Here is an 11,677-nt window from a genome sequence, read left to right on the forward strand (position 1 = left end):
ACAACATTGTATATTTTAGGTTGTTGCATTAGCCAACGTATGCTCATAACTTAGATGAACAATACATATTCGCAACGCGTGTATATTATGGTCCATATACACACAAATTTTTTGTTACCATTTTTATTTGATTTCGAATGTTCGAATTATTAGGAAATACATTGTTTATTTTTATTTGAATGCCGTTTATTTAATTTAATGTTGTGAGCCAACGATACCCATCACACAACATTAAGTTTTAATAGAAATGTTAAAATGTGGTCACCAGTCACTTTTAACATACATATGTGGTAATGTGGTCCCCAATCACATTACCTTTGTGGTTGCCAGCCACATTTATTTATTATATAAATATATCAATATTTTGTTTGATTCCATTGAGAAATCAATCAATTGAATATTATTGTGTTAGATAATATTCATATATAAACGCATTTGCAAATAATCATAAATCATGTGCATTTCTAAAGTAATCTCATCATTCATATATCATATGCTTTTGTAATTTGGTATTTTGGTAAATTCAATTTATTTGTATTATAACAAATGTGTTTATTAACGGTAAGGATATTATACAATAATGATCCTTCCGCAGGTTCACCTACGGAAACCTTGTTACGACTTTTACTTCCTCTAAATAATCAAGTTCGGTCAACTTTTGCGAAACAACCGTAACACGCAAGGCGTCACAGTGATCACGTCCGGAGACCTCACTAAATAATTCAATCGGTAGTAGCGACGGGCGGTGTGTACAAAGGGCAGGGACGTAATCAATGCGAGTTAATGACTCACACTTACTGGGAATTCCAAGTTCATGTGAACAGTTTCAGTTCACAATCCCAAGCATGAAAGTGGTTCAGCGGTTTACCCGGACCTCTCGGTCTAGGAAATACACGTTGATACTTTCATTGTAGCGCGCGTGCAGCCCAGGACATCTAAGGGCATCACAGACCTGTTATTGCTCAATCTCATTATTGCTAGACGCAATTTGTCCATTTAAGAAGCTAGTGTCCTTATAATGGGACAAACCAACAGGTACGGCTCCACTTACATAAACACATTCAAACACAATAAACATTTTACTGCCACCATGAATGAAGGCTATATAAGCTTCAGCACCATAATCCTGAAGATATCTATTTAATATATTTGAGTCTCGTTCGTTATCGGAATTAACCAGACAAATCACTCCACGAACTAAGAACGGCCATGCACCACCACCCATAGATTCGAGAAAGAGCTATCAATCTGTCTTACACACTTATGTTCGGACCTGGTAAGTTTTCCCGTGTTGAGTCAAATTAAGCCGCAGGCTCCACTCCTGGTGGTGCCCTTCCGTCAATTCCTTTAAGTTTCAGCTTTGCAACCATACTTCCCCCGGAGCCCAAAAGCTTTGGTTTCCCGGGAAGCGACTGAGAGAGCCATAAAAGTAGCTACACCCAATTGCTAGCTGGCATCGTTTATGGTTAGAACTAGGGCGGTATCTGATCGCCTTCGAACCTCTAACTTTCGTTCTTGATTAATGAAAACATCTTTGGCAAATGCTTTCGCTTAAGTTAGTCTTACGACGGTCCAAGAATTTCACCTCTCGCGTCGTAATACTAATGCCCCCAAACTGCTTCTATTAATCATTACCTCTTGATCTGAAAACCAATGAAAGCAGAACAGAGGTCTTATTTCATTATCCCATGCACAGAATATTCAGGCATTTGAAGCCTGCTTTAAGCACTCTAATTTGTTCAAAGTAATAGTACCGGCCCACAATAACACTCGTTTAAGAGCACTAATGCAGGTTTTTAAATAGGAGGAACATATGAAAAAATACAAGTATTTAATCACATATAAGAACTCCACCGGTAATACGCTTACATACATAAAGGTATAGTACTAACCACAATTGTAAGTTGTACTACCCGTATGAAGCACAAGTTCAACTACGAACGTTTTAACCGCAACAACTTTAATATACGCTATTGGAGCTGGAATTACCGCGGCTGCTGGCACCAGACTTGCCCTCCAATTGGTCCTTGTTAAAGGATTTAAAGTGTACTCATTCCAATTACAGGGCCTCGGATATGAGTCCTGTATTGTTATTTTTCGTCACTACCTCCCCGAGCTGGGAGTGGGTAATTTACGCGCCTGCTGCCTTCCTTAGATGTGGTAGCCGTTTCTCAGGCTCCCTCTCCGGAATCGAACCCTGATTCCCCGTTACCCGTTGCAACCATGGTAGTCCTAGATACTACCATCAAAAGTTGATAGGGCAGACATTTGAAAGATCTGTCGTCGGTACAAGACCATACGATCTGCATGTTATCTAGAGTTCAACCAATAAAACGATCTTGCGATCGCTTGGTTTTAGCCTAATAAAAGCACATGTCCCATAAGGTTCATGTTTTAATTGCATGTATTAGCTCTAGAATTACCACAGTTATCCAAGTAACTGTTAACGATCTAAGGAACCATAACTGATATAATGAGCCTTTTGCGGTTTCACTTTTAATTCGTGTGTACTTAGACATGCATGGCTTAATCTTTGAGACAAGCATATAACTACTGGCAGGATCAACCAGAATAATGTTTCTTTCTTCATATTTCATTCATATTTTTTGAATTGAAATAAGTAATATAAATATTATAGATTTCCATTTTATATAAATTTCCGTTTTTTATTAAATCTATTTTAAATCGATTACGGCCATTTTTATATAGCATTCGTATTCGTAAATTCCATTCATGTTTTATACCATTATATATATATATTTCCATAATATTGTATATTTATATTATACATATTTCATTCTAAAATATTATTTTGTTTCCAACATACATAATTATTGTATCCACACATGTATAATTTTTGTTTAACCAATATAAATATTGAGTTAAATCATTTGCATTTTGATGATAAATTTAAAATTTATCTTTTTCCATATAACTCTCTGGTAATATATAACATAAAACCGAGCGCATATGATATTCATATATAAAATTTGGTAATTTTTCCATAATGTAATAATATCAATATATTTATTATACCGGGGTAACGATATAATATTTCCTTTTATGGCGTGGTAATAAATTATTAGTTTATTATCTTCATTATTATTAATAAATAATAATGCCTGCCGTCAAAAATTAACGATAATATATGGAAACGATTTGTTATTCTATGTATAATAGAAACTTGACTTTTGTTTCAACGATATTATCTAAGGGCGTATATTCTTATTAACCGCGGAGCCAAGTCCCAAATGTTCATAAGAACCTGAGAAACAAATTTGTACGGAAAATAATATACTATATTTGTAAGTAACCAATATAATGAGATAGGTCGGCAACCAGTGCCTTCCTACCTAAATAGTAGTTTTGAAACCCGCTGTCATTAAAAATTAACGATGTTATATGGAAACGATTTGTTATTCTATTTATAATAGAATACTTGACTGTTGTTTCAACGATATCATCTAAGGGCGTATATTTTTATTAACCGCGTAGCCAAGTTCCCAAATGTTCATAAGAACCTGAGAAACAAATTTTTACGGAAAATAATATACTTTATTTGTAAGTAACCAATATAATATATAAAGCGGGAGGTCAGCAACCACTGCCTACCTATAGTAGTTTTTGAACCCGCTGTCCTCAAAACGGGTATTTTCAATTCTGTTTGGCATCCAACATATAGGATATTCTCTTATATATCAAGAGAATACAGTAATATTATATTAATATTTCCTTTATTCATATATAATTAAATATATTTTTCCATTATTCATACGATAAATATTCATTTCCATATGATTAATATTTAATTTCCATATAATATTGTCGAAATCATATAAATACATAAGTTTCGAACAATACGAGAGGTCGGCAACCACTGCCTACCTATAGTAGTTTTTGAACCCTCTGTCGGTACCAGCCTTGCTTACACTACTATAACCTTTCACGTATATGGGCTATTCCTATAATTCTAAGAGAATATAGGAATATTTTATCATTTTTTCATTTATACATACGATAAATATTCATTTCCATATGATTAATATTTAATTTCCATATAATATTGTCGAAATCATATAAATACATAAGTTTCGAACAATACGAGAGGTCGGCAACCACTGCCTACCTATAGTAGTTTTTGAACCCTCTGTCGGTACCAGCCTTGCTTACACTACTATAACCTTTCACGTATATGGGCTATTCCTATAATTCTAAGAGAATATAGGAATATTTTATCATTTTTTCATTTATACATACGATAAATATTCATTTCCATATGATTAATATTTAATTTCCATATAATATTGTCGAAATCATATAAATACATAAGTTTCGAACAATACGAGAGGTCGGCAACCACTGCCTACCTATAGTAGTTTTTGAACCCTCTGTCGGTACCAGCCTTGCTTACACTACTATAACCTTTCACGTATATGGGCTATTCCTATAATTCTAAGAGAATATAGGAATATTTTATCATTTTTTCATTTATACATACGATAAATATTCATTTCCATATGATTAATATTTAATTTCCATATAATATTGTCGAAATCATATAAATACATAAGTTTCGAACAATACGAGAGGTCGGCAACCACTGCCTACCTATAGTAGTTTTTGAACCCTCTGTCGGTACCAGCCTTGCTTACACTACTATAACCTTTCACGTATATGGGCTATTCCTATAATTCTAAGAGAATATAGGAATATTTTATCATTTTTTCATTTATACATACGATAAATATTCATTTCCATATGATTAATATTTAATTTCCATATAATATTGTCGAAATCATATAAATACATAAGTTTCGAACAATACGAGAGGTCGGCAACCACTGCCTACCTATAGTAGTTTTTGAACCCTCTGTCGGTACCAGCCTTGCTTACACTACTATAACCTTTCACGTATATGGGCTATTCCTATAATTCTAAGAGAATATAGGAATATTTTATCATTTTTTCATTTATACATACGATAAATATTCATTTCCATATGATTAATATTTAATTTCCATATAATATTGTCGAAATCATATAAATACATAAGTTTCGAACAATACGAGAGGTCGGCAACCACTGCCTACCTATAGTAGTTTTTGAACCCTCTGTCGGTACCAGCCTTGCTTACACTACTATAACCTTTCACGTATATGGCTATTCTATATAGATATTTTATCATATTATAATATTATTCCATATTAATATTTTCATAAATATCATATAAATACATAAGTTTCGAACAATACGAGAGTCGGCAACCACTGCCTACCTATAGTAGTTTTTGAACCCTCTGTCGGTACCAGCCTTGCTTACACTACTATAACCTTTCACGTATATGGCTATTCCTATAATTCTAAGAGAATATAGGAATATTTTATCATTTTTTCATTTATACATACGATAAATATTCATTTCCATATGATTAATATTTAATTTCCATATAATATTGTCGAAATCATATAAATACATAAGTTTCGAACAATACGAGAGGTCGGCAACCACTGCCTACCTATAGTAGTTTTTGAACCCTCTGTCGGTACCAGCCTTGCTTACACTACTATAACCTTTCACGTATATGGCTATTCTATAATTCTAAGAGAATATAGGAATATTTTATCATTTTTCATTATACATACGATAAATATTCATTTCCATATGATTAATATTTAATTTCCATATAATATTGTCGAAATCATATAAATACATAAGTTTCGAACAATACGAGAGTCGCAACCACTGCCTACTATAGTTTTTGAACCTCTGTCGTACCAGCCTTGCTTACACTACTATAACTTTCACGTATATTGGCTATTCGTATAATTCTAAGAGAATATAGGAATATTTTATCATTTTATCATGTATACATACGATAAATATTCATTTCCATATGATTAATATTTAATTTCCTTATATTATTGTCGAAATCATATAAATACATAAGTTTCGAACAATACGAGAGGCAACCACTGCCTACCCTATGGTCGGCAACCACTGCCTACCTATAGTAGTATAGTATAGTATAGTAGTACTATAACCTTTCATATGTATGGGTTTTTTTTATATCATACTAATAGAAAATAGAAATATTCCATCATTTTTTCCTTTATATATATAAAATTATATTTATTTTATTAATTTTTCCTTTATTATAATATGATAAATATTTATATATACTTATATATTTTTTCCTGTATTCATATAATATATATATTTTTTTTAATATGTATATTATTTAAATTAATATACTTATATATTTTTTCCTGTATTCATATAATATATATATTTTTTTTAATATGTATATTATTTAATTTAATATACTTATATATTGTCTGTATTCATATGATAAATATTTTTTATTTTCATATGAATGTTTTATATTTAATATACCTATAGTATTGGGGTTTCTTTCAAATACTATAAGAATATACGAATATTTCATATATTTTTTCTTTAGTCATAATAAAGTTATAATTTCTATTATAAGAGAAGGACACCACTTTCATTAGCGTCACTAAATTGATGACAAGCTATTTGGCAACCTGATAGAATTTCGTAGTCTTTATTTCTATCATTAGTAGATGGGGACAATTTCATATGCGTCACTAAATCGATGACGAGCCATTTGGCAACCTGATAGAATTTTGTAGTCTTTATTTCTATCATTAGTAGATGGGGACAATTTCATATGCGTCACTAAATCGATGACGAGCCATTTGGCAACCTGATAGAATTTTGTAAAGTCTTTATTTCTATCATTTGTAGATGGGGAAAATTTCATATGCGTCACTAAATTGATGACGAGCCATTTGGCAACCTGATAGAGTTTTGTAAAGTCTTTATTTCTATCATTAGTAGATAGTAGATAGATGGGGACAATTTCATTAGCGTCACTAAATCGATGACAAGCTATTTGGCAACCAGATAGAATTTTGTAGTCTTTATTTCTATCATATGATATATAATATCATATATCGCGTCCAGTCGGTCGGTCAGTCGCGTCCAGTCGGGGTGGCCGGCTCTCGAGGGCACTGCGCTTGCGCGCTAACCCTTGAAAAACCCACAACAAGTACACACGAGTACTCAATGGTCTTATTTATTTCGAATCATCAAGCAAAGGATAAGCTTCAGTGGATCGCAGTATGGCAGCTGCTCAACCACTTACAACACCTTGCCTGTTACAAAAGTCGTTTACAATTGATTCTAGGCTTTGTCATTGTATTAAATAATGCTTTTATATGTAACTAGCGCGGCATCAGGTGATCGAAGATCCTCCCAATTTACTATGTTACAAATTACATTGGCATCACATCCATTGTCGTTTATAAAGTAAATTATAAACTTTAAATGGTTTAGAAGCCATACAATGCAAATTGCCCCTTATTTATCATTGCAGTCCAGCACGGATACGACCTTAGAGGCGTTCAGGCATAATCCAACGGACGTAGCGTCATACCACTGTTCGCTCGAACAAGTATTGTGCCATTGGTCCGTACCTGCGGTTCCTCTCGTACTACGCAGGAATGCTGTCGCAACAACGTTTTGTCATTAGTAGGGTAAAACTAACCTGTCTCACGACGGTCTAAACCCAGCTCACGTTCCCTTGCATGGGTGAACAATCCAACGCTTGGTGAATTTTGCTTCACAATGATAGGAAGAGCCGACATCGAAGGATCAAAAAGCGACGTCGCTATGAACGCTTGGCCGCCACAAGCCAGTTATCCCTATGGTAACTTTTCTGACACCTCTTGTTAAAAACTCTTTAAACCAAAAGGATCGATAGGCCGAGCTTTTGCTGTCCCTGTGTGTACTGAACACCGAGATCAAGTCAGCATTTGCCCTTTTGCTCTATGTGTGGTTTCTGTCCGCACTGAGCTGGCCTTGGGACACCTCCGTTATTATTTGAGAGATGTACCGCCCCAGTCAAACTCCCTACCTGGCAATGTCCTTGAATTGGATCATACCTGAGTAATTGGAGTTATACCAAATTTTCAAATCAAAAATACATAAATGCATCGTTTTATTAAAGAATTTGTTTGCGATTATATAACAAACTCGTGATACTTTGATCAAGAAGCTTGCATCAAAACCCAATACCATAAGATATAATAAATATATCCGTATAATGGCTAGGAAATGATACACGTTCCATTTAATCAAGTAAGTAAGGAAACAATAAGAGTAGTGGTATTTCATTGACGATACCAAACCGAGGTCTAATATCTCCCACTTATTCTACACCTCTTATGTCTCCTTACACTGCCAGATTAGAGTCAAGCTCAAAAGGGTCTTCTTTCCCCGCTAATTATTCCAAGCCCGTTCCCTTGGCTGTGGTTTCGCTAGATAGTAGATAGGGACAGTAGGAATCTCGTTAATCCATTCATGCGCGTCACTAATTAGATGACGAGGCATTTGGCTACCTTAAGAGAGTCATAGTTACTCCCGCCGTTGACCCGCGCTTACTTGAATTTCTTCACTTTGACATTCAGAGCACTGGGCAGAAATCACATTGTGTCAACACCCGCTAGGGCCATCACAATGCTTTGTTTTAATTAGACAGTCGGATTCCCCAAGTCCGTGCCAGTTCTGAATTGATTGTTAATTGATAATCGTTATAATTAATAAGAACTAATTGGTTTAACCCAAATAGTATTCTTAAAAATTTTAGCAAGAAAGTTCCACAATTGGCTACGTAACTAAACTATCCGGGGAACAAGAAACTAACATAAATGCTAGAAACTCTATTTACCCAGAACGAGCACATAAACCATGTTATTGTTTCCCAATCAAGCCCGACTATCTCAATCTTCAGAGCCAATCCTTATCCCGAAGTTACGGATCTAATTTGCCGACTTCCCTTACCTACATTATTCTATCGACTAGAGACTCTTCACCTTGGAGACCAGCTGCGGATATTGGTACGGCCTGTTGAGAAGTTTGCGTGTCCCCACCATAAATTTTCAAGGTCCGAGGAGAAAATATCGACACAACAGTATATGTCATGCTCTTCTAGCCCATCTACCATATCTCTCTGCGAAAGACTTCCATGGTAGTACGGCTATAAAACAGAAAAGAAAACTCTTCCGATATCTCTCGACGGCTTCTTTATGGTCGTTCCTGTTGCCAGGATGAGCACGAGGCCCATATTTAATAACAAACGGATACTCAACAGGTTACGGAATTGGAACCGTATTCCCTTTCGTTCAAAATTATTCAAGTGTATTATAATTATTCGCTTTTTTATGTAGTTTGGCATTTTTGTTTTACTTGAAAATTTTCGGCTTTCGCCTTGAACTTAGGACCGACTAACTCGTGATCAACCACTGTTCACACGAAACCCTTCTCCACTTCAGTCCTCCAAGGTCTCATTCGATTATTTGCTACTACCACCAAGATCTGTACCAATGGCAGCTCCATGCAGGCTTACGCCAAACACTTCTACGCATACCATTGTACCTTCCTACTCACTAAAGTTTCAAAATTTATATCACAAGTAATATAAATCATCTACTTTAGCGGTAATGTATAGGTATACAACTTAAGCGCCATCCATTTTAAGGGCTAGTTGCTTCGGCAGGTGAGTTGTTACACACTCCTTAGCGGATTTCGACTTCCATGATCACCGTCCTGCTGTTTTAAGCAACCAACGCCTTTCATGGTATCTGCATGAGTTGTTAATTTGGGCACCGTAACATTACGTTTGGTTCATCCCACAGCGCCAGTTCTGCTTACCAAAAGTGGCCCACTGGGCACATTATATCATAACCTTGAACTTCATATCAAGAAAGTTAAGGTTCTTACCCATTTAAAGTTTGAGAATAGGTTAAGATCGTTTCGACCCTAAGGCCTCTAATCATTCGCTTTACCAGATAAGATTATTTTATATAATATTAAAATGCACCAGCTATCCTGAGGGAAACTTCGGAAGGAACCAGCTACTAGATGGTTCGATTGGTCTTTCGCCCCTATACTCAATTCTGACAATCGATTTGCACGTCAGAACTGTTTCGGTCTTCCATCAGGGTTTCCCCTGACTTCAACCTGATCAAGTATAGTTCACCATCTTTCGGGTCACAGCATATATGCTCAAGGTACGTTCCAGTTAGAGGCATAAATAATATAAATATACATTATACATAACTATATAGAACGCCCCGGGATTGTGTTAATTAGCTATAAATAGTTAAAAAACTAATCCCATTAGTGGTCAAGTTAATTACGCTATTAGGTTTATATCCCAATAACTTGCACATATGTTAGACTCCTTGGTCCGTGTTTCAAGACGGGTCCCGAAGGTATCCTGAATCTTTCGCATTGTTAATCATACAAGTGCATATAATAAACATAAAAATCAATGATAATTATGCCATTATATAATTCCGAAAAATTAACGCACTGTAATCATATAAATCTATCAGCACTTTATCAAATTAATAACATTTATTCTGTTTTAAAATGCAAGCACTTTAATTTGAATAAACTATAAGTTATATTTTATGATAAATTTGGGATATGCTAATAGATTACAATGTCCTTATATGGAAAAAATGCACACTATCCTTATAATATTATTTAAATATTACAATTTTAATGATGAATTTTCCATAACGGATATTCAGGTTCATCGGGCTTAACCTCTAAGCAGTTTCACGTACTGTTTAACTCTCTATTCAGAGTTCTTTTCAACTTTCCCTCACGGTACTTGTTTACTATCGGTCTCATGGTTATATTTAGTTTTAGATGGAGTTTACCACCCACTTAGTGCTGCACTATCAAGCAACACGACTCTTTGGAAACATCATCTAGTAATCATTAACGTTATACGGGCCTGGCACCCTCTATGGGTAAATGGCCTCATTTAAGAAGGACTTAAATCGTTAATTTCTCATACTAGAATATTGACGCTCCATACACTGCATCTCACATTTGCCATATAGACAAAGTGACTTAGTGCTGAACTGTTTTCTTTTCGCTCGCCGCTACTAAGAAAATCCTTGTTAGTTTCTTTTCCTCCCCTAATTAATATGCTTAAATTCAGGGGGTAGTCCCATATGAGTTGAGGTTGTATATAACTTTTTATTGCCATTAATTCTTAATATATAATGATAAAACATTTTAATAAATTCGTTGTAATATATCCATTATTTCTTGTAGCATAGTATTATCCATTAACGAACCAACGAAGAATAATAATATAACCAAGTTTTTTTCTATTTTCGAATCATTAATAAGAGACAATCCTAGATGAAAAATAATTCAATTTTTTATGCTAGACATTTCTCAGTATTATTTGATTGAAAAAGAAAATATTTCTCTTCGTTTTTCACATCCAAATGTGAGGATAATGTTTTTCATATATAGTTTTTAATATTATGAATAAAATTATTATTTTATCCAATAATATACCATATGCTTATAAAAATTTATAAACAACTTAATTAGCATAGTCTTACAACCCTCAACCATATGTAGTCCAAGCAGCACTATAAAATTAATTAAAGTACATAACAGCATGGACTGCGATATGCGTTCAAAATGTCGATGTTCATGTGTCCTGCAGTTCACACGATGACGCACAGTTTGCTGCGTTCTTCATCGACCCATGAGCCGAGTGATCCACCGCTTAGAGTTTTATAATTTATTTCTATATATTGTCATAGTTTTTTTAATTGAA

At 34.4% G+C, this 11,677-nt stretch overlaps 3 non-coding genes across 3 annotated transcripts; all 3 read right to left on the minus strand.

The window, feature by feature from the left end:
• Positions 1–578: 578 nt before the first annotated feature.
• LOC120457564 lies at positions 579–2,573 on the minus strand. Its single transcript, XR_005617015.1, has one exon. It is a non-coding gene; the product is annotated as a small subunit ribosomal RNA (ribosomal RNA).
• A 4,531-nt stretch (positions 2,574–7,104) lies between these two features.
• Positions 7,105–11,068, minus strand: LOC120457571. Its single transcript, XR_005617022.1, has one exon. It is a non-coding gene; the product is annotated as a large subunit ribosomal RNA (ribosomal RNA).
• Positions 11,069–11,455: 387 nt separating this feature from the next.
• LOC120457557 lies at positions 11,456–11,634 on the minus strand. Its single transcript, XR_005617008.1, has one exon. It is a non-coding gene; the product is annotated as a 5.8S ribosomal RNA (ribosomal RNA).
• Between the last annotated feature and the right edge of the window lie 43 nt (positions 11,635–11,677).

This window comes from Drosophila santomea, unplaced genomic scaffold, assembly GCF_016746245.2.
Source record: "Drosophila santomea strain STO CAGO 1482 unplaced genomic scaffold, Prin_Dsan_1.1 Segkk46_quiver_pilon_scaf, whole genome shotgun sequence".
Lineage (NCBI taxonomy): Eukaryota > Metazoa > Arthropoda > Insecta > Diptera > Drosophilidae > Drosophila > Drosophila santomea.